General features: G+C 36.0%; 1 protein-coding gene across 1 annotated transcript in view; it reads right to left on the bottom strand.

The window, feature by feature from the left end:
- Positions 1 to 23,894, bottom strand: part of FBN2 (fibrillin 2) — a 281,077-nt gene that overhangs the window by 212,703 nt on the left and 44,480 nt on the right. The gene's annotated exons all lie outside the window — the stretch shown is intronic.

Below are 23,894 nucleotides of genomic sequence, written 5' to 3' on the forward strand. Positions count from 1 at the left end.
TACAGTTTATTGGGGGAAACAGAAAAGGCCAACGGGGCATAAAGTCCAAAGGCCCTATGAAGGGGTAGAAGCAAGGTGCACCTACGGTAGTGTGTGGCACATGTAAGAGAGGAGCTTGGTGAAGGATGAGGCTGGAGAGGAGATTACGATCATCCTGGCTAACACGGTGAAACCCCGTCTCTACTAAAAATACAAAAAAATTAGCTGGGTGTGGTGGTGGGCGCCTGTAGTCCCAGCTACTTGGGAGGCTGAGGCAGGAGAATGGTGTGAACCCGGGAAGCGGAGCTTGCAGTGAGCAGAGATCACGCCACTGTGCTCCAGCCTGGGCGACAGAGTAAGACTCCGTCTCAAAAAAAAAAAAAAAAAAAAAAAAAAAAAAAATCAATGGAGAGACTTCTTTCTGGCACGGAATGACAAGCTTGTATTTGTAGTCTGAAAAGATCAACCTGGCTTATGCACAGAGAACAGACTGAAAGTGTTAAGAGTAGATGCTAGGAAATCTTTTAGAAATCTCATGATCAAGACATGAGATAAAGTGGAACCAGAAATTGTACAGGTGAACAGAGCTTGGAATAAAAGTTCCTGAATTCAAAAAATAAATGGGTGAATGTGTTAATGTGGAAGATGAGGAAGCAAGACATAACAAAAGTAGGATCAGGATTTTAGTTCACTTACGAGGATGGCTGATGGTGTCATTTCCTGATATACTGGTAATGGAAGACAATCAACATGTTACACTGAGGTGCCTTTAGATACCCAACAGGAGACGTCCAGTGCATTACAGAATTTAGAATATATGGAATGAAGATGCACCCTAATGAGTCATGTGAGTTGGGTAGTTTTCAAAGCAATGGGTGTGGATAAAATCCCTTGGAGTGAGAGAATATAGTTAAAAGACTGAAACGAGTCTAGGATACAGCCTTGAGGAATTTCAGCATTTGGTGGTGGGCTGGAAGGGAATGGGTCTGCTGAGGAAACAGGAAATGGATAGCCAGAGAGATGGGAGAGCAACCGGAGATTATACTCCCACAGGACAAAGGAAGCACATGCTGTAGAAAGGAGGCTCAACAGTACTGAATGCTGCTGAGTAGCCAAACAGCAGGAGGCTGGTTCCATGTATCTGCAGGTCATTGGTGATCTTAGCAAGACATCTTCTGGTGAAGTGACGGAAGTTGCAGCCACGTTGGAGAGAGTTAAGGAACTGGCCGGAGATGAAGAAATAAGACAGTGAGTACAACCAGACAACCTTTGGAGAAGTTTCCTCAAGGTAAAGACAAAAGAGTCTGGTAGGGGTTTGGGGTTAAGAAAGAAGGTTTTTATTGTGACTTTTTCCAGCAACTCTAGGCAGCTGAGCTCATTCAGAGATTAGGGTTCATCCAGGGTTTTGCTTTTGTCTGTCAGATGTGGGGGAAAAAAACAGAATGGCAAGGAAGCTCAGGGTAGAATGTTAGCATATTTTGAAATTACAGACCATGGAATCTATGCTGGACAAGACGGGAAGTAACAAAAGGACTGCCAGATTAAGAAATGAAAGAAAGCAGTGAGATCAATGGACTAGATGTCCCTATGAGGCCCTACTTGAGATGGGAAACAGCCAGAGGGACAACAATACATCAGCTGCCCATGTGGCTATAATATCATTTATCTGACTGTCAGTGGAATGCAGTTACAGTGTACAACTGCATAGATTGTGCCCTGCATAACTTAGAAGCTTCCCACATACTTTAATGTAAATGTCATTCCCTGGAGTTGTGCAATGGAATGACGTTAGAGACCTTCTACGCTGTAACTGCAAATCAGATAATGCCATAAGGTATCATTATCACTTTGGTACAGAAAAGAATTACCTGATCTTGGAAAGTACATTTAAAAATGTAGGATTTACTATCAACTTGCATGGTTTTTCAACTTAGGCAAAAAGGTATTTATGTTCTCAGTAACTAATAAAGTGATCATCTTGTATGGGAGTTACAGACATGAACATGTAAAATAAAGAATTGTGCAATATGTGTAACTTAATCTAAGGATCCTGGCTAGGTGACTAATTCCTTCGAGTAATGGAGTTTTTGACACAGCAATTCTGTCCTTATTATAAATGAAGTTCCATGTATTTCAATGATGAGGTTATAACTGAGAATCTAAAATCTCTAATCACAGATATAAACAGAGCAAGCAAAGAAGGCAGTACCCAAAATTATATGGGATAATAAAAACATTTCCTTCATTTCAGTAAGATTTGCCCTGGATGTCTGCAGCTCCAGACTTCATGCTGGGTCTAAATCTTTAGATTAAATAAACTCAAATAACTGATATAATTACCTTCCTTGAGGTTAAGCATCTTTCAATCTCAGAAATTTTAGAATTAAGTACAAAAATGTTTAAGAGAATCAAAACCATTAAATTAATATTTTTGTTTTAAGAAATCTGTGCAAATACCATGTACCTGTAATGCCTGAAACCATTTGGCCTATTCCATGAAACTGGCCTTTAAAAATAAAAAAATTTTTAATGCATGGGAAACTGCCTTTTAACCACAATTTTAAATTTTAACCACAATTTTAAATAAATTATTGAGTAACTTATTTAGAGTTATGATGATTGTCTTTATGCTTATATACAGAATTGGATCATTTAAGTAAGCTTCAGGTCTTATAAAATTATAAGTTTATACATGTAGTATAATTATAAAATTATAATTTATACATGTAGTTTTTAATTTATTAGCTTTTAGGAGTTGAGTACTTTTTTAGGTGCACAACTGAAGTACCTAAGAAAGTACTTAAAAAAAGATATCTGATGTATCTAATAAATAAAAGAGTTCAAAAGGCATGGAGTTGTTTCATAAAGTAGGTATGAAAATAGAACCAAATATTATTTAAAATCTCTTAAAGTGACTACTAAAATCTGTTAAGACTATAGGCACTTAAGAGATATTTATCTACCCATGTTCACAGCAGCACTATTTGCGATAACAAAAGATGGAATCAACTTAAGCATCCACTGACAGATGAACAGATAACAAAATACGGTATATACATACTAAAAACTATTATTCAGCCTTAGAAAGGAAGAAAATTCTGACACGTTGCAACATGGATGAACTTTGTGCATATTGTGCTGAGTGAAATAAGCCAGTCACAAAAGGGGAAATACTGTGTGATTTCACTTACACAAGGTATCCAGAGTAGTCAAATTCATAAAGACAGAAAGTAGAATGGTGGTTGGCAGGGGTTTGGGGTGGGAGGAAAATGAGGGCTTACTGTTTGTTTAAGGGGTAATTTCTGTTTTACAAGATAAAAAGACTTCTGTGGATGGATGAGGGCAATGTTTGCACAACAATGTGAATGTACTTCACGCCCCTGAACTTAAAAATGATTAAGACAGGCCGAGCACGGTGGCTCACGCCTGTAATCCCAGCACTTTGGGAGGCCGAGGCGGGCAGATCACCTGAGGTCAGGAGTTTGAGACCAGCCTGAGAGAAACCCCATCTCTACTAAAAATACAAAATTAGCCAGGCGTGGTGGCACATGTCTGTAATACCAGCTACTTGGGAGGCTGAGACAGAAGAATCACTTGAACCCGGGAGGCAGAGGTTGCGGTGAGCCGAGATCGCGCCATTGCACTCCAGCCAGGGCAACAAGAGCAAAACCCCGTCTCAAAAAAAAAAAAAAAAAAAAGATTAAGACATCAAATTTTATGTAATGTGTGTTTTACGACAATTTTAAAAATAAATATTTAAAAAGCTCTGGGAGTAAGTAGACTTTTGAAATTATATTTAAATAAAGCAAGCCTGAATATTTAACACAAAAATAAACTTTTGAGTATTTTTTGGATGCAGAGTCATCATGGAGGGCATGGAAACATTCACGTGTGACACTGACCACGCCCCTTGTGATGGATATTTATATTATTTTCGATTGATTTCAAGTGCACACAGTGCTACATAGGCACTCTTGAACATATTTATTGACGATACTTTGGCAAGTTTTTCTGTAATCTAATTCCTGGCACTGGAACTGCTGGGTCAAGTGTCCAGCTTGAAAAATACTGCAGAACTGCTCTCTAAATAGATGGCACCAATTTACACTGTCATCAGTAGTGCCCAAGGAAGTCTGTACCCTCACGCTCTCTCCAATGCAGAGTAGAGGCAAAGAATTTAATTTTTATTCATTTAATGGGTAAAAACAATATCTTGTTGTTGAATTATGACAGCAACTCATTGTCCCCATTTCTTGAAAACTAGAAAAATTAACAATGGGGTACATATTACTTTGTAGTGGCCCTTTTAATATACTATATCTTTTTATCCTAAGTACTAAAAATATTTTTGCCATTTTTACAAATAAATTAAAAGTCACAGATTAAGTAATATGTGGAGAATCACAAAGCTAAAGACAACTGAAAGTGAGATTCAACTTTGAGATCCATTTCACTCCAAGTGCTTGTGTCCTTTTACCCCTACGCTATGTTCCTTCACCCCAACACATGGATTATCTACATTCTCAGCTTTTGGTAGCTTTGCCTTCACCGTGCTAATGAGTACTCTCACAACCCCACAGATGCCTCCTCCTGCCTCCTATGTATAATTTCCTAACTTCCAATTAGCATGCCCAGGTTTGCTTTTCTTCTGGTTTCTCCCAAAGATGAGTCTCCATCTAGCCATGTTACATCAGGGAGAAATTATCTCTGTGCATTGAGAGAAACATTAAAGACTTTCGTTTCTGCAAATAAATGAGTAATTACTTTAATTACCACAGTTGCTTTGCATTTTATTTCTAACCTAATACCATCATGTAATATTTCAGTGGAATGTGGTCTTGGCAAAGAAGGACTGCTTTCACCTTTCTCTGCAGTCTTTCAAAGCACAAGGCTACTGCTGACATCAAAGGGCACTTTAAGAATGAAGAGGCCATAACGATAATTAGATGCTGGCCAATGATGCAAACAAAATTGCTATCTTTGATGTCACGTTTCATAAGGGTGAAGGCCATCAAAGATGTGGTCCTCAAATTCACGGCCTATAACCCCAGAAGTGCACTCTCCCAAGAGCAAAACCAATTAACTTACTTTAAGGACAACAAAAATTGCTGAAGATTAAAAACTAGTAAGATTAGTTAAGCAGAAGTATATTGTCACTTTTGAAGAAGAAAGTTAAAGAGATGAAAATATTTTGACATGAGTTAATAAGGGGGCCAGAGAGATAAATGATTAACAAAAAAGATGGATCATAAGCAAGTCAAATTTAAAAGTACCACATTTTACGGTATCTTAGAAAAATCTGTACTATGGTTAAGTAGGCCTGAATGTATTTCAGGGAAAAGTGATATGTACTCAGAAAACATTTATCCATTATCAATAAAGTCAGAAATAGAACCAATAGAAACTAGGTGCTTGAACAGATCTTATATATCTTTGGTCCAAAAATAATAAGGTCACAAGACTGGATTATAGTGGCTGCCATGAAAATGTTACACACACTTTGCTGACAGAGCCCATGGATTCCATGTACTATTTTCTTACTGAAATTTGTGCCCAAATCAATGCCTCCTGAGTGATGTAAGCAGCCAAATACATGCTACTGAGTCAATCAAACTTAGTAAATGACACCTTTCCGAAGAAACTAATGTGTAATGGGAAAACAAAAACCTCTTTCTCTGATTCTGTCCTGACATGTAACTTCCAATACAACATGTAAGCAACTGTGCTGAGATTCTCCTGGTAAGCCAGCAAATGCTATGTGATTCATTACTGGGGTTGTTGTTACTTGAGAGTTCTAGGGAAATGGTGAAAAGCAAATTAGAAAACCATTAGACCTTAGGACATTCTAAGAGGACACAGGTAGCATCTAACAATAAATACATTTGAAATGCACAGGGGAAGCCCTTTCCCAGTTATTTGCTGCATGAGGAACAGTGATGATCAAGTGACCCTGCTGGCACTGATGGCCCAGGGGTGGTGGTGATAGTGGTCTGTAAGGAAGTGAACCATTCCTGGCTCCTGGAATTAGAACCTTATACCATACCTGTCTCTTATACATTAGCACCAGGAGAGGCGCAAGAGCAAAGACATCCTCGGGTCTCATCTCAACAGAAAGGTCCTAGTACTGTGTTACCTGCTTTGCAAAATAAAAATGACCTTATTTTATACAGCCTGAAAATGTGCTATTGTCAGGGAAACCCATATAACTTACTAGTACTGGTAGTGAGAAAATTCAACGTCACAGAGAAAAATTAAAAGACTAAAGTCTCTCTTTGGTTCAGGAGAGTGAATCCTTTCAATATTTAGACTCAACAGAAGTGCAAAAAAAGGGATGGTCACTGCTTTAAGCTAAATTAGTTGTCTGGAAGTCAGTGAGAATAAACAGGTCACAATATAGAGCCTAGAAACTGGAATGTAAGTAATATGAATTCCAAACTAAGATTTAAAAAACAAGTACAGAAGTAATAAAGATGTAATTGGAAAAAATATGCTAAGTTTAAATGAAAAATAACTTCACACTTTCAGGTTAGAATGGCTCATGGCATCCTAGACAGAAATAATGATAATAAAAAGGACATACTCAATGAAAAAACTTCATGAGATCTCTGAATTTCTGAACTCTGAAAATAAAAGAAAAAGAGAAAAATCCTTCCATTTCCAGAAAGAACAGTCTACCTACAAAGGACATTAAATAGGCTAGCATTTGTTTTCTCCTGTGTATCCTGAGAGTTAAAGTACAGTGAAATAGCATTCACAGGCTATACTTCTGAGAAAGGATTCTTGAAACAAAAGAGCCATGTGATAAGATAAAACTTAATAATAGCCTGAAATGATAACAACAGGAACTGAGAGATAGGAAAAGTATCTGCCATATGAAGACCCGTTAGTAAATTATTCCTACAATCTCAATTTGGGACCAGGATGAGTGAATAAGTAAAATGTCCTGGGGTGACATTTTGTACAATTTAGACATTATACAAAAGTTGTGACAGAGGTACATGTGTTTCAAAATAATGGTGAAAGATAAGAAGGCAACCACTAGTTCAATGAAGGACACAGAATTTCTTAATTAAAGAAGGGTGGTGAAAGTAGATAACTGAAGTATAATTGATTAAACCAAAATGATAATAAAAATGAAAAAAGAAAAACCACAAAATATAATGCTTTATATACTTAAAATGATGGGAATAAAATAAAATATACTGAAATCACAATAAATGTGAATAAGCTTAGCTTTTAATCAAACAATGAAGTCATCAATAGATCTGACTAAAATAACAAAACTCGACCCTATCCTGTCTATATTAAAACCATCAAAATAAAATGAGTGGAAAATAAACAGAAGTGCAAAGAAAAACCAAAGAAAATACAAAAGAAAGTGGAAGTAGCAATAATCAATATCAGAATGGAATTCCAAAGGTAATTCCAAAAGTATTCAACTGAGTCAAAAAAAGAGTATTATAAGGATTAAAATTAAAATCCATTAAGAGGATATAAGATTTATCTAACTAAAAAATATAGTGAAATAAAAAGAGCAAACACTTTTAGAAATAGAAGTCAAATTTGACAGAGCAAGTAGACAAAAATAAATAAATAACAATCAAAAAGCGTGTCTTAATAGACAGGTTTACAATTTTGTACCATATAAACAGAGAATGTATATTCTACTTCTGTTTTCACGGAACCTTCAGCTTCACAGGGGATCAAGTCCTTAGTCACAGCACACCATTATTACAATGAGATTCAAAAGATCCCTGAGGTTTCTACAGAATATTTTATCTTCCACAGTGTGAAAGTGGGAAACTTTCCACGGTCTATGCATAGAAAGCTTTTAACTAATGTGATTGATGACTTATCACCAGAAAAGAACACCCTGTGGTCTCTTTTTAAAAAGCATCAATAACAGCTTTTTAACTACAGAATCTGTGGCATGAAATTGACAATTTTAGTGGTTATAAAATCTCACACTAATGTGGATTTTTTAAAATCATGTATAGCTGTGTGATCCAAAACAGTAGCCACTAGCCACATGTGGTTTCTGAATTTAAACTTAAATTTAAATTCCATAAAGTAAACATTCAGTTTCCCAGTCACACTAGCCACATGTCAAGTGCTCAAGGGCCACATGTGGTTAGTGGCTACTGTCCTGGACGGCACAAAGAGCATTTCCATCATCCCAGAAAGTTCTTTCAATGCATATTGGAGTAGTTGTCTCCCAATACCACAGAGAAATGGGGACTATCACAGCATTTGGTGTAGAGGCAATGATTCTTTAAGGAGTTATGTTTGAAACTGGGTGGATTCTGATAGAAACTGCAATAAAATTCAAAGGCATTCTGGAATTCCAAGTTGGCTAGCACCATAAAACACTTAAAGATAAAAGTTTTAGAGACAAGAATCTGCTACAATGACTTCTTTTATTATTATTATTTGTTTATATACATATATATATTTAATACAACTACACAACCATGAAGTTTGTGTAGTACTCTATATCCATCATTTTACTTAATCTGTACAATAACCGTATTTGGTCAGCATGAATAGCTTTCCTCCACCAATGATGACAGTAGGCTTAGACAGGTTAAATAAAATTGTTCAAAGTCACATTGATGATGCATAACAGACCCAGAGTCTGAAGTACAAGTGTATCTGACACCAAAATCCATGCTCTTAACCATCTCACTCTGCCATCTCCCAGCGTCACTGATCATCATGGTGCGAGGGGGATGGGGGGAGTTTATCCATGTTTGATCAACAGTTCTTGCACTGAATTAAATGCTCTTTTCTTTACTCATTTATCCCTTTCCTTGTTTTAAGACTGTAACCCTTTTATTCAGTTGATAAATTAGCCTGGTTTATTCAATGCTTCACTGGCCACTTTGATATAACCTCTAAATAGAACCATGACATCTCAGATTGCTGAATGTTTTCCTGGATTCAGACTTTTCACTTGTTGTGTGCAAGTACTTCTCAGCTATGGAAATTCTCTTTCAGTAGGGTACTCCATGGCATTACAGCCCAAGACACTTCAAATCTTATTGGCATTTAGCTTCTCTTCTCTGAGTGGATGAACTATGAATAAGTATTCCTGCAATGCTGAGGGAGGTTGCAGTGGTGCTGTTGGACTTAAGACAATACTGGCCAAGTGTCTAAGAAGCCAGACACGCACTACCTACGGAAGGTAAACTCTAATTGTTCAAAAAAGTTCCAATATAATCTGCAGTGCTGGGTAGGCATTGGGCTTTGCTGTCAGCTTTTTAAAAGTCATCTAGCTCACCCTAGACGAGGCATGTATAAAAGCATTTTCAGAAATGTAAAGTATTAGTTAAGTTTTTCTTTTAGTAACCTTTAGATGTGAACCATCTTAGAAACTGTTTGATCTGATTATGTGATTAACAGATGAGGAAATCCAGAAAGTTTCAGCAACTGGCCCCAAGTCAAAACGAGTTGACATAACTACTTAGGGCTCTTGACTAATTCTCCTGTAGCACACAACATAAAATGGTAATTAAATGCCTACAACTGATGAATCTGATATGTCAAGGTCTTTTCAAGACAAAATGCACCTGCTGAGGTTAGATCCAGAAATATGGTCTAACTCAGTATTTCCCAAAATGCGGTCAATGGATTATCAGTTCTACAGAACACCAGGAGATCTATGCCAAAACAGGATTCTGTGGTCAAATATATTAGAAGTTGAAAAAAGACAGAACTGGGTGAAACTACATGACTTTCAGGGGCCCTTAATGTACTCTTGTGCATTCTTAACTGCCAAGAGGAGGCTATAGTAGGCAGCCTTCAAAATTTATTTGCTCATAAAATAGTTTTATTCGATAGCATTCCTGAAGACAAGTGTGGGATGCAACACACTTTGGCAAACATTTATCTAACTTTATCAGTATATGGGGTCCCTTGTCATTATCCTCAAACACGGCTGCCTGAAATAGATTTAATAAAACAATATATTTTGTGTAACTGGCTTTCCTCCAGATGACATCACTACTACCATAAGTACCTTGGAGAACTTTAGAATCTTGTGACATGACCGTAGCACTCAAACTTTCTTAGCAGTTGCCAAACTGTTGCTTAAATGGATAACAGTATTGAAACTATTTGTACGCAATTACAGTCCCAAAGCTCCTTCGTGTTTTGCATTGTTCTTCTTTATACCAAAGGTCAAATAGAATCTAAAATCTCACGTCTTGTAAGTGGTGATAAAAAGCACGTGGTCTTATATTCCTGTGTAGGCCTTTGTCAGCAATGCTGGGTAGAGGAAATAGTGACACATGTGTATGCATATACATATGTATATAAACACATATATGTATGTATATAGTAATATTATATCACTACTCTAAATACATTACATATTTTTACTTTTCTAATCATCATGACACTATAAAATAAGTACTATCCTTATGCCCACTTTAGAGACGAGGAAACTCAAGCACAGTTAGATAAGGTAACTTGCCTAAGACTACAAATCTAATAAATGGCTGAACCAGGTGAAAAAACATGATAAAGATTCACATAGATTTCTTCTTAAAAGCTACTAATGGTCTAGCCCTGGTGGCTCATGTCTGTAATCCCAGTGCTTTGGGATGCTGCAACAGGAGGATAGCCTCAGGCAAGGAGTTCAAAGTCAACCTGGGGGCAACACAGCAAGACTCCATCTCTACAAAACATTAAAAAATTAACTGGGCATGGTAGAATGTGCCTGTCGTCCCAATTACTTAGGAGGCTGAAGTGAGAGGATTGCTTGAGCTGAGAAGTTCAAGGCTGCAGTGAGCTATGTTCATGCCACTGCATTCTAGCCTGGGCAACAGAACAAGACCTTGTCTCTCTCTCTCTCTCTCTATATATATATATATTTTATATATATATATTTTATATACTATGTATATATAATATATATATTCTCTCTATATATAATATAGATAATCTCTATATACAGATATATTATACATAGTATACATACAGAGAATATATATATTACATATTTTATATATATAATAATGAGGTGAAGCATCTATGTTTACTCCACATGGTATTAAAACTTTCAAGCAGTTTATCTTCTATCTAGGAATCTCAACAGGTAAGGTGCCATATTTTGTGTCTCTGCCATTACAGACATATGCACTTAGCATAGTGACTATGAGCACAGGGCTGCAGTCAGACAGTTCTGGATTCACAATCAGAATTCTAGCTTCACCAGCTACATGCCTATGGTCCTGAATAGGCTAAGTCAGTTTCCTCATTTGTAATATGGATATAACAGGGGAGCTTTACTTATAGTGTATGATGTAGATGTGTGAATATCATGAGATAAAACTCTCAGGTAATGAGCACAATGACTGGCTTTTACAAAAATACAAAAATTAGCTGGGCATGAGGGCCAGTGCATGTAATTCCAGATACTCGGGAGGCTGAGGTGGGAGAATGGCTTGAACCCGGGAGGCAGAGGTTGCAGTGAGCCAAGATTGCGCCATTGCAGTGAGTCAAGATTGTGGCCAGCCTGGGCGACAGAGCGAGACTCCTTCTCAAATAAATAAATAAATAAATCCTCAGCACCTGTTAGCTGTGATTATTGTGGCCGTTAATAAACTAACATTTCGGAGAACTCTCTGGTTTTCCAAAACACTTTCCTATGCGTTAATTCATTATGTCATGACAGTGATATTGCAAGACTAAAGATGACAGAGGCAGAAAAGTCTACATAAACCTCACTGTGGCTTTGATCCTCATAATTACATATGGATAAAACTTTCTTGGATATGAAAGCTGCAAGAAACCACTTAAATGGATAGCAGGATCCTTCCAAGAAATAATATACTTCTTCACGGAGTTATTTTCTCTATTATTCAAGCTCCCTATTTCCCAAAGATCTGTTTGGAATCAAAGCCAGGTTTCACAGCCTGAAAATTAATACTGTGCAGCCAGAAATAAATTATTTAGCAAAGAGAAATACCAGACCCACATAATTTTTACTCAGGGGTAAAAAAAAAATCCCTTTTTACCTCGCCAGGAAGTACAATGGACAAATACAAAAGCATAGCGTTTATCCAGTTCTGTGGTCTGTAAAAGACCCCTTTTGATTCATGACTATTAGCCTTTATTCCAGCAGTACTGCTCTGACCTGACAACAAAAGTGCTGTCATCAATTTCTGATCAGCCGTGATATTATCTATTTTTCAGATTATCTACCTGCAGCCTCTAACTTTTTGCCAGGAGACTACGCCTCATGCCACTGAGGGCAGGCCCAGGTAGGAAGGGATTATGGCACAGAGTGCAAGTTTGTCAGTATGTGAGCTTATGGGAGAGGCTCTGAATGCCTAATGATAAACATCAAAAGAAACCCCAGTTGAGCGTCCACATGTTTCCAAACTTCGCTAACATTCCAGATACAGAAAAACATCCTGATGCTCAACTAAATTTTTAAATTTCCAACCAGATGTTTGCTAGGTTGAGTATGTTTCTCTGTTTAAACAGCCTCCAAAAATTAGAGAAATATAATTCTTATTATTTGTATTATCTATTTATATCTTCTGTCCCTAATTATTTACAAAATAATACTAGAAAATTTTTACTGGAAAAAAAAAAAAACACCTTACTTGAGTTTCTATAAATCTCACACATTTCACATTTATCATTTTTGATATAGAAGAGTTGTACCTTCCGTGTTTCTACTCAGTAAGCAGATTCTTCCCATTCTTAGGTAATTACAGAATGCACGCCTTCGTATAGAGACAGAAAATAGCAAATCTCATACGGTGGGTTCCATATGTAATTATACATTTTGGGGGCAAACTAAACTGTTACTTACTAGAAAAGCTCTACTTCAATTTCTGGGAAGTCTGAATAACTGAGATCCATAGGATTGTTCTAACATTGTTTTCAATATTGCTTCCTTTTCCAAAGCTGAACTCTCAACAAAAACGGATATATAGAGCTCATAAAAACCATAGTCAAAATATATGATGAGCTATGGAGAGAAAATGTGGATATTACAGGTTCTGTTCTGCATTCAAGCCTTCTTCCTATGGGAGGATGTTTACTTTGTCTGAGTCTTGGTGGGAGAAACTGATGCAAAGACACACATTTGGAAATTGCCCCCGCCCAGCAAGAGGACGATGAAGGCAGTAAAGGGCCAAGCAGGGACTAGCTAGCCGTGTTTTCTCACCTATTCTCTAAGCTTGTTTCTCCAGACTGCCTGAAGATTCAATGATCTACCCAATGTACTCTTTTATTATTTTTAATTCAATGAGGCAGATTTGGGTTTTGTCTTTTTTGCAACCAAGATCCTTAACTGTTACAGGTGACACATTATTCGCAATACGAATTTAATTCTTTCAGTTTATTCACTTGTGGGTAGGAGGTGGAGTTCATGGGGAGCTATCATTTTTTGCATGTGTGTCAGCATTTAGATGAGAATTTTAAAATTGATATATTAATATCAATTTAGAATTGCTATATTAATATTCTCCACTAGAGTCTCATTTTTTAATCTTTTCCATGTCAGCTGCAAATATTAATAGTTAATATGTTTAAATGAGGCTTAACCCTTACAAAGGTATGACTACTTATTTTAGTAAAGATTTTCTTATAATCATTATAATGTGAAAAATTGTTCTGGTCTCATTCATACTAACTTACCAAGATGTGAGACCAGCCACAAGGTTTTTAAAATATATGAACGAGGTCATGACAGTACTATTCACAATAACAGACATGGAATCAACCTAGGTGGCCATCAGTGTTGAACTGGATAAAGAAAATATGGTACATATACATCATGAAATACTACACAGCCATAAAAAGGAAGATGGAGGCCATTATCCTAAGTGAATTAATGAAGAAACAGAAAGCCAAATACCACATGTTCTCATTTACAAGTGGGAGCTAAACACTGGATACACATGGATATAAAGATGGGAACAATAGACACCAGAGACTAATAGATAAGGGAGGAAGGGAAGAAGGGTTGAAAAACTAACTATTGGGTACCACACTCAGTACCTGGGTGACAGGCTCAATCATATCCCAAACCCCAGCATCTTGCAATATACCCTGGTAACAAACCTGCACATGCACCCCTGAATCTAAAATAAAAGTTGAAATTATAAAAATAAATAATAACTCAATAAAATATATGAACAAGGAATTAGATGGGCCACACTGATTTAGGGTTGATATGAATAAAAAGCACTTTATGAGAGATGACATCCAACAAGTTGCGGAGAGAAACCATACCAGCTGAAAATCACAGACAGCCTTTTGGAAAACTACCTGAGGTTGGCTGAGTTTTTTTTTTTTTTAATCTTGCAAGAGGCTGACAGTCCCAAAGCAAACTGTTAGATTTGGGGCAGCAGACTCAAGAAAGCTTAAAGTCTGCCCATTTTCAAGTTCTGAATTTTCACTAATTCTATGTTAAAACCTTAATGAAATATTCAAGACACGTAAGTCCATAGGACACATAAAATGTAATGACTTTGAACCCATAAAAGTATTTCAAGTATTGAAAATGAGTTGTCTGGTTGGCAATCGGGGGTGGGGGGTGGAATGTCAAGGAATTTTCATATTTCATATGAATCAATGGTTCTTAAAACATTTTAAGTGATAATAGCTGGAAAAAATTTTAAAGTATATAGTAATTCTCTTCAAAAGCATAATCCTCTTTATAGAGTAGACAAATCTGGTTGCCAGTCTAGAGGCTACTTAACAGCATATCAATCCCACTCTGGTGTCTAACTTGAATGCTGTGTTGTAACATTTTCCACCACATATGTGATGGAAGTCTATGATGGATTGGGCTGTCTAATATACTTCCAGAAAGCGAATTACATATGGAATGGGCAAGACAGAGGAATGAGAGAAAACCAATTATTTAATGCAGAATTCCATTCCATTTTTTTAACAGATTTTCACAGAATTATAGCTATTTTTCACAAATTATCCATACCTGAGTACATTTATTCTCATTCATCTCTCTCTCAGTAATATTGATAACCAAGTCCTTCTAAGTTATTACTTATTAATTAGATGAAGGATATTAATTATTTTCACACTTAGAAATTAGATATTTGCTTCTAAGCAAAAGTCATAACGGAAGAGATTAGTAAAAAGGGAATTACTTAAAGTTAAAATGTTTTGTATAAGAAAATCACCTTAACTAAAACTTCAAAGGCCAGCAACAGTCTAAGAGCAGATAGCTGAATCATAGAAAGAAATATATATATATTCACCATAAATAATTAATGCCAAGAATACATAAGGAAGCATGCAAATCAACAAGAAAGACAAACACCTTTGGAAAAACAGAAAAATATATTTACAGACATTCACAGAAGAGAATACAAATGGTTGGTAAGTATATGAAAAGATGTGCAAACTCATCTTCAGAGAAACAAAATTAAAACAACAATGAGGTTTCACTGGACACCCATCCGATAGGCCAAAAAATGTGGCAAGCACTAGTCTAGGCTCTTTATATATTTTATGTCATGTAGTTCTCAAGAAAACCTTATAAGACACAACTATTTTTACCGTCTGTTTACAGTGGAGGAAAGTGAGACACAGAGAGGTATGGTAAAGCCCAAGGTCAATGCACTATTCGGTGGCAACAGGGCTGAGACTCAGAGTCCAGGCTCTTGTGCACTCTGAAGCCCAACTTCTCAACCCGACAACACTGAATTTCAGTGACAATACGATCACACCCAAGGGCATGTGACTGGGAGAGCAATCAGACAATACCTAGTAAGTTGAAGATACATACGCATATAACCTGGCACATTCAATTCCAGATGTTTAGTTAAAAGAAATTCTTGCATAAATGCACAAGGAAACTTTTTTTTTTTTTTTGAGATAGGGTCTGGCTCTGTTGCCTAGGCGTGCGTGCAATGGAACGAACAGGGATCACTGCAGCCTCAACTTCCTTGGCTCAAGTGATCCTCCTACCTCAGCCTCCCAAGTAGCTGGGACTACAGGTGCAAGACACCATTTGCTAATTTTTATTTTTTTGTAGAGACAGGGTCTCGCCATGTTGCCCAGGTTGGTCTCCAACTCCTGGGCTCAAGCAGTCCTCCTGTCTTGGCCTACTAAAGTGCTGAGATTACAGGCATGAGCCACCATGCCTGGCCTGCAGAAGGAAACATTTAAAAAGATATTCATGGTAGTATTTTTTTATTGTGAAAAGTGAAAAATAATCTAAATGTCTATTAGTGAAAGAATGAATATGCAAATTGCTGTACATTTATGCAACAGAAACAATTATGCAATAGAATTTTATTTTATTTTATTTTTTATAGAATTTTGACAGTAGTTAAAAATGAGTAAATTAGTTCTAATATGTTTGAACAAGGGAAGATCTCAAACTCAATGCTGAATGAAAACAGCAAGTTGGATAATACATGGAGACTGATAGCATTTATGTTCCTTAAAAATATAAAACAATGATATATAATATTTATGGAAATACTGGATACAGTAAATGTATAAGCATGTACTAAATACATTATGAGTTCATGAGAGCGGTTACACCTCTGGAAAAGGAGGAATTGAAAAGAATACAGGGATTTCTGTTTTATCTCTAAAGCTTTACTCTTTTTAAAAGAGAAAGGGAGGAAGGGCAAGAAGTGATCTGAAGCAATATTTTTTAAAGTTTTTATTCAATTTGAGTGGTAGGCACATAAAGGATTTCTTGAAATGGCCTTTATTATATTCCAGACTTTTAAAGCTATCCAAAGTATTACACTTTAAAAGATCCCTTTCTTAATTAAGAACAGAGCACTTCTAAACAACTGAGTGATCACGGGGAATTCTGTCCTATTTTCCAGGACTACATCAAACTTATCATTTAAGTACAGGATTTATTTGGAGGCATTTCTCAGAGTTTAACTGCAAAAAAAATCAGACATATCTCACTAATGCCCATATATAAAAGTAGGTTCAGAATGTTATGTTATCTGTCCTGCAGTTTTTTACCCTGCAAATTTTACTCCTTAGACCTCTTTTTCTTCTCAGTACTATCATAAACCAGTCAAATCTTAGAAGAAACAAAACAGTTCTTCTTATAAATGCAGACGCCTTAACATTAAATGAGAGCCCTTTAAAGAATAAGTATATAATGACATTCCATGCCACTGTACCCCCATCATAAATGGAACACAATATGACAAACTTCCACAATCTATAAAGATAACCCCATTGACAACTAATCAAAATATTTCCAGCATATTAGTCACCATTACCATATTAATATTTTAATGGAAGATAGAAAAATATTCAAAATAATGTCTCTCCTAATCAATATTTAGCTGTATACAAAATTATTGTTCACAACACTCTAGTTCCACTGTTGTTCTTGTGTGTCTTAAAAACACGCTCACCTCTTTCCTACCTCAGAACCTTTTCCTATGCAGGGCCCCTTACCAAGTAGAGTTCTTACAAGAACTCTATTCCTGCAAGTCTTTTTTTTTTTTTTTTAAATATACTTTCAGTTCTAGGATACATGTGCGCAGTGTGCAGGTTTATTACATATGTACACATGTGCCATGTTGGTTTGCTGCACCCATTAACTCGTCATTTACATTAGGTATTTCTGCTAATGCCATCCCTCCCCCATTCCTCCACCTCACGACAGCTGTGTGATGTTCCCCGCCCTGGGTCCAAGTGTTCTCATTGTTCAATTCCCACCTATGAGTGAGAACATGCACTGTTTGGTTTTCTGTCCTTGTGATAGTTTGCTCAGAATGATGGTTTCCAGCTTAATCCATGTCCCTACAAAGGACATGAACTCATGCAACTCTTAAAATGGCTAGTTTCTTCTCATTCCTCAAGTCTGTACAAGTCATTAGTGCTGTTCCCAGGATCCAATTTTCCTCTCTTTTCAGGCACATAGAAAACTGTACATATCTGCCCCCTTTAAAATTAGGTATGGCCACAACATGTGACTTTTTATGGCCAATGATATGAAAACAGAAGTGTCACTTCCAGGCCAAAGTGTTTAAGGACCAATGTGTAAGTCACCATCTGGCTCTTCGCTTTGGTAGCCATGGAGGCATGTGTTGAGGTGGAGCTCCTTCATTCCAAGTCCTTTAGTAACTATGATGATCAAAGTTCCCCTGCCAACTTACACTGGACACTTAGTTATGTAAGATGAACTGAAATAAACCTTTGTTTATTAAGTAAAACGAGCCACAGAGATTTTTACGGTTGGTTGTTATGATAGCATAACCTAGGCCATACTGACTAATACAGGGTCTCAGATTCAATGGCCTCTCTTTAGAGTGAAATTTCTTACACAATCACTGGAAATACCGTTAAATCAGTACCTCAAAAACCTCTCTGTTTTCTTCGGGCACTTATCACAATATACATTTTTAAAATATATTTGTTTTAAATTTTCCCAAAAAGACCTAAGTACATATAGAAAGGATTTTAAATGTGGTTATGGTGGTTTCTCTATTACCTAGCACAGTGACTAGCAGATGAGAGCTTCTTAGTAAATTTGAAGAATCAATGAATGTTTCACTTTAATTTAAAATAATGCATTAAGTACTTTATAAATTTTAATACACAAACAACATGCCTATGCAAAGAAAACCCAATGATAAGAAAAAATTATCCAGCACAATAACTTCTTATAACAAATGTAAAATTTCCAAATTTGAGCATCCATATGACATATAAACTATATATTTCACATTACATCATAACCCCTTATGTCCCTAAATTTAGAGATCATTAAAGGAGATTTCTTGATTTATAACAAAAATCAATTTCATATAAACTCAGATACACAGTTCATGTAAACAGAATGTAGACTTAAATTTAGCCAACATATAAAAAGTCATAGAAGTTATAAAAATGATATTTTATTGAAGTGATAAAGAACACATATACTAAAAACTAGGATCCTTACTTTCCTACTGGCAATTTAATAAATGTTTAAGTCATATTTATGACTATTTCATTTTCCACGTATCCTCTGTTGCCAGGATAAAACCTTGGGAGTTCACGCTTCAATAAATCCAGACTCAAGAATCTATTACAAAAATGAATTTTAAGCTGGCATTCACTGAAACACTAAATCTTCTGGTCCAACTGCCAGGATGTAAGGGACTAAGGCTTGCTGTGCTAGCAGTTTTTGTCAGCTGCCACCCTTTTGCCAGTGACTATATATCAACCATGAATTGTCAGTAAGTTTCAATCTATCGTGTAACTTATGGTACAGTTTAGCATGACTGGAGGTCTCAGCTTAATAAAATTTCAAGTTCTACCTTTAGACAAGGCAAAACGCCAGTTCTAGGAAGCAAATTAAGACAAGTTTGTTAGAAATGAATATTTCTATGCAGTCATGCTAGATCGAAGTCAATAATGGCAATTACACTTGTTACAAATTTAGTTTGGATTCCTACCCATTAAGAAGTATCTGACAGCCCACAAAATACTTTTGATCAAATTTTATTTGGAATTTTTGTCTTTAGAGAAATTATTTAGCTATTTCTTCTTATTCGAATTTGTTTTTCTCTTTTACATGCTTTTAGGCTGTTTTTCTTGTATCTTTTCACTTAAACATTTTTCCTTCTAGTCTACTTAAGAATTTTTAATGTATTCAGGCTTTCTGTTAAGTGTGTTTGTAAGTATGTCATGAATTCACAAATGAGAAATGATAAAATGATTTTTAAATGAAAGGAATTATGATTCTTTGTAATAATAAAAATATTAGGAAACAATTATAAGATACTTACATGCATCAGGCCCTGTTCTAACCACTCTGTGAAAAATGATTCATTAACTCTGTACAGTGAAGTAGGTGTAATTATTATACTCAATTGATCCCTAAGGAAATAGAAGACCTCAGAGGTTAGATGCTATATCCAAAGCAATACAGCAACATAAAGAAAAAGGATGTGTGTTTGTGATTATTCACTTGTTATAATTTATAACCAGGAAGCCAATATTGTATAGACTACAGATGAAGACTACAGATGTAGGAGCATACATCTACGGATGTACTATAGACTACAGTACAAAGACCACATATGTAGGAATGAGGCAGACCTGGGTTTAAATCTCAGTGCAATCATTTACTAGCTACTTGACACTAATTCAGTGAAATCATTCATGGAAAGAGCCTTAACATAGTAGGTGCTCATTAAAGGAAAGCTATCATATGACTTAGATATGAATTCAACAATTTCCCACTAATGATCAGCACTTTCCACATGTTATACAACAAGCATGTATTATTCTTATAATCAGAAAAAACATAAATCATATAAAAAGTAGTTTTATTGTTTTAACAATTTGAGATCAGAGCCATACCCAGATCAAGTATTAAAAAGAAAAACTATCCAATTTCCTATCAACTCTGTTTTAACAGATGTTAGCCATACTGATGGTGAGAAAGGTCATGAGAACTTCCCCTGGTGTTTCTGCTGAAGACAAAACCAAGACTGTTGGCATAAATCATGGAAGCCACAGCAAGTGCAAAGCAAACCAAGATAATTGAATCATAAAAATAGCCAACCTGTTCCTCAAAATTCCACAGCTTATTCTCTTAAATGAAAACTGTAAAACAAAAGTTTACACCTCTATAATCAAAAACGTTTTATGTACTGGGAAGTGAAAACATCAACTCTAATGCTCACATTGTAATATCAAGTATATACAGTAATGAATAAGTGATTGCACAGGTTTATGTCCCCAAGGGACACATATTTTATTTCTAATTCTATCCATTTACCTCCAGTTAATACGATTTTTTAAAATTTAACTTTAGAACAAGGAAAACATTGAGTATCTAGCAAAGTGTTTGGGCACATAGCACATGTTCAATAAATTCTTAATGATAAATGCTGAAATCTAAAAAATAAATTCATCTCTTTTTTTTCCTAATATTAGCAGTAACGAATACATGAACAATAAATAGTAAAATTTCTACTTTACTCATCAGTGGCTTGTATGAGAAACAAAGAGGTTACTCATCAATTTCTTAACCAGTAATGCAGAATTTTTGGAATGCATTTCTTCCTTCCACGTACAGAGTGCTCTTGAGTTTGCTCTGATCTATTTCCATAATAGTTATTTGACCCAATGCTCAGAAAAACCTTCATCATATGTAATTTTTCCAAATGTTTAACTTGTGAGGATAGCATCTTAAGTTCAGAGAAACATAATATGATGTGCAGAGAAAACCTAATGTTACAGATTTTCAGGTAGGGAGACGAGAAAATTAATTTTCTAAAAAAGGAAAGAACTTCTTTTTCAAGTCACAATTAAGAAAGAACACACACAGTCTGTACTAGCTTTAAAACTGGCTTTTAAAAGCTTGAAAAACTTTTGAAAAGGACAGCAAGCCATTTACTTTCAAAAGTATAATTAGGATTTTCTTCATCAGACAACTTTTCTGTAACGCATTAAGAGCTTCTTAGAACACTGTAAACTTTTCTCTAGGCAGTGATAGACCTTGTGCTTCTGTGACTGATGGAGAACAAAGGCAGGTTACTGACAAAAACAGTGCTGGCATCCTTCCTTGCAGGGTCAGATGGTAACTGAGCTTAGGGAGTAATCACGTTTTGTCTACAGAGGAAGTGGAGCAATAGAAGACTGCCAGGGCTAGCTTGTCATTCACACTACCACAATCCACTGTAAGCTTACAGCTTTGACACAATGCTGACATTTAGTTGATAGAAAAGCTTCTCCTTACTCTTTAATAGAATTAACTTTATTTCTTCCATAGCTGCTCCAAAATCTGAAGAGGATTTTTCTCATGTTAAGCATAGATTTTTCTCATGTTAAGCATAAGATTTTTCTCATGTTAAGCATAAAAAGGGAAAATGCAACAACAAAAACAAGTCAACAAAAAGTCCATCTTGATGAATAAAGGAAATATACCACCATATTAAAATTGAATGGCCAAGCTTTGAATCATGGGCATTTTTCTTCAACCAGAACCACGATTATTCAAACATTTATATTCGCTTGGGGCAATTAATGAAAGACCTTTATAAAGGTAATTTTTTGAGCTATTCTCTCTTTTTCAAACTCCTTCTAATAAACAGCATGACCATTTTGTGATTTTTGATCTATGATCTACAAATTCTCTTCAATTACTATGCTATAATTTGAATACAGTTTATCCTCTTGTAAAATCAGTTAAAGATATTGAGATTCATACCTAAATGAGAGTTAAGTTTTCCCTCCTTCTTACTTTGTCAAAGTTAGAAAGGCATTCCAGTGCCTTTCTGAGGGTGCTTGTGTGTCTTCATAATTTGCAGATTATTCTGCAATTATTTAGTGAAAATAGTATTAATATATGTTCAATCTATTTTCTTCTCTCAGAACTCTTCTTGCTCTTCCTAGAATATAGTTTTATTACTCACTATAACCCAAGATAATCCTCATTAAAAGAGGGTAAACACCCAGACCCAAGAATCATTTTCTTTTTCACTCTCCAATAGCCTACTATTTCTAAAAGTCAGAAGGAAATGAGCCATGTAGGTAATAAATATGATTAAGGAGACCTCTGAATTACAGCACACCTATTCTACACAAAGAGGCAGCCACATAACTATCATGGAACTATTTCCATGATGTCAGAGAACTTTTACAACATTTAATAAACAGGGTCAAATTTTGGTTAAAATATAGAAATACTGGCCAGGCGCAGTGGCTCACGCCTGTAATCCCAGCACTTTGGGAGACCAAGGCGGGTGGATCACCTGAGGTCAGGAGTTCAAGACCAGCCTGGCCAACATGGACCCTGTCTCTACAAAAAATACAAAAATTAGCTGAGTGTGGTGGCAGGCACCTGTAATCCCAGCTACTCAAGAGGCTGAGGCAGGAGATTCACTTCAACCTGGGAGGCGGAGGCTGTGGTGAGCCGAGATCGTGCCACTGCACTCCAGCCTGGGTAACAAGAGCGAAACTCTGTCTCAAAAAAAAAAAGGAAGAAAGAAATACTTACTTAGTGGTATATGGGGGAAACTCGCAGATTAGATAAAACTTTATTTTGAATTAAAATTAAAGTGTAAAGCATAAAAAAAAATGCTCAGTGCAAAACCATGTAATGAAAAAGAATACAAAGACTAGCAATAAAAATAAATGTACATTGAACAAAAAAGTCCTGGGCAAGTGCTACAAGGCTTTATCCATCTTAATTAGTGAAGATCTAGGGATACAAAGGCAAATAAAACATGACCACTGGCCTTAATGAACTCACAGTCTGTTAAGGCAAGAACAGTGACAAATAGAGAAATATTGAATGCCAGATGTACACAGTAAGTGTAATGAGGGATTCCGAGAGGAGGACTCACTCTCAATCCTCAGTTACAACCATGATGCACTCCAGTGGGAAATCCAGGCAGAGATGGCACCAAGTACAAAGCTATGGGGTGAAAATCGAAGGTGTATTTGGGAAAAAAACAAAAAATCAGTTTACTGTGGCTGGAGTGGTGTATGTGTTAGGGATGGGGAGGCTGAAGAAATTTTCAGTTATGAGAGAGAAAGGATAATAATAACCATGATAACAGCTAACAGTTATTGAGCACTCAGTGTTTCAGACACTGGGTAAGCACTTGACATATATCATGCCATCGAAACCTCTCAACTCCCCTAATGCATATTATCCTCACCTACAATCTAGGGTTCAGAAATATTAATGGGGTATAATCCTTCATAAAGGGTCTTCTATATCAAGTTAAGAAATGTGGACTTTATTATATACTAACAGGAAATCCATGAAAATATTTTATGTTAGCACTTTCAAAAATTCTTTAACTGAGAAGGATGTAGGAAAAAATAAACCCTGAAGCCTGTGTGATACTGGAAGGATGACTGCTACACGGTCTAAGAAAGAAAAAAAGACCTGAACTAGGGCTAAATTAGCATCATACTGAAGAGGAGGGTAT

The sequence above is a fragment of the Symphalangus syndactylus genome, chromosome 11 (assembly GCF_028878055.3).
Source record: "Symphalangus syndactylus isolate Jambi chromosome 11, NHGRI_mSymSyn1-v2.1_pri, whole genome shotgun sequence".
In the NCBI taxonomy this organism is placed as follows: domain Eukaryota; kingdom Metazoa; phylum Chordata; class Mammalia; order Primates; family Hylobatidae; genus Symphalangus; species Symphalangus syndactylus.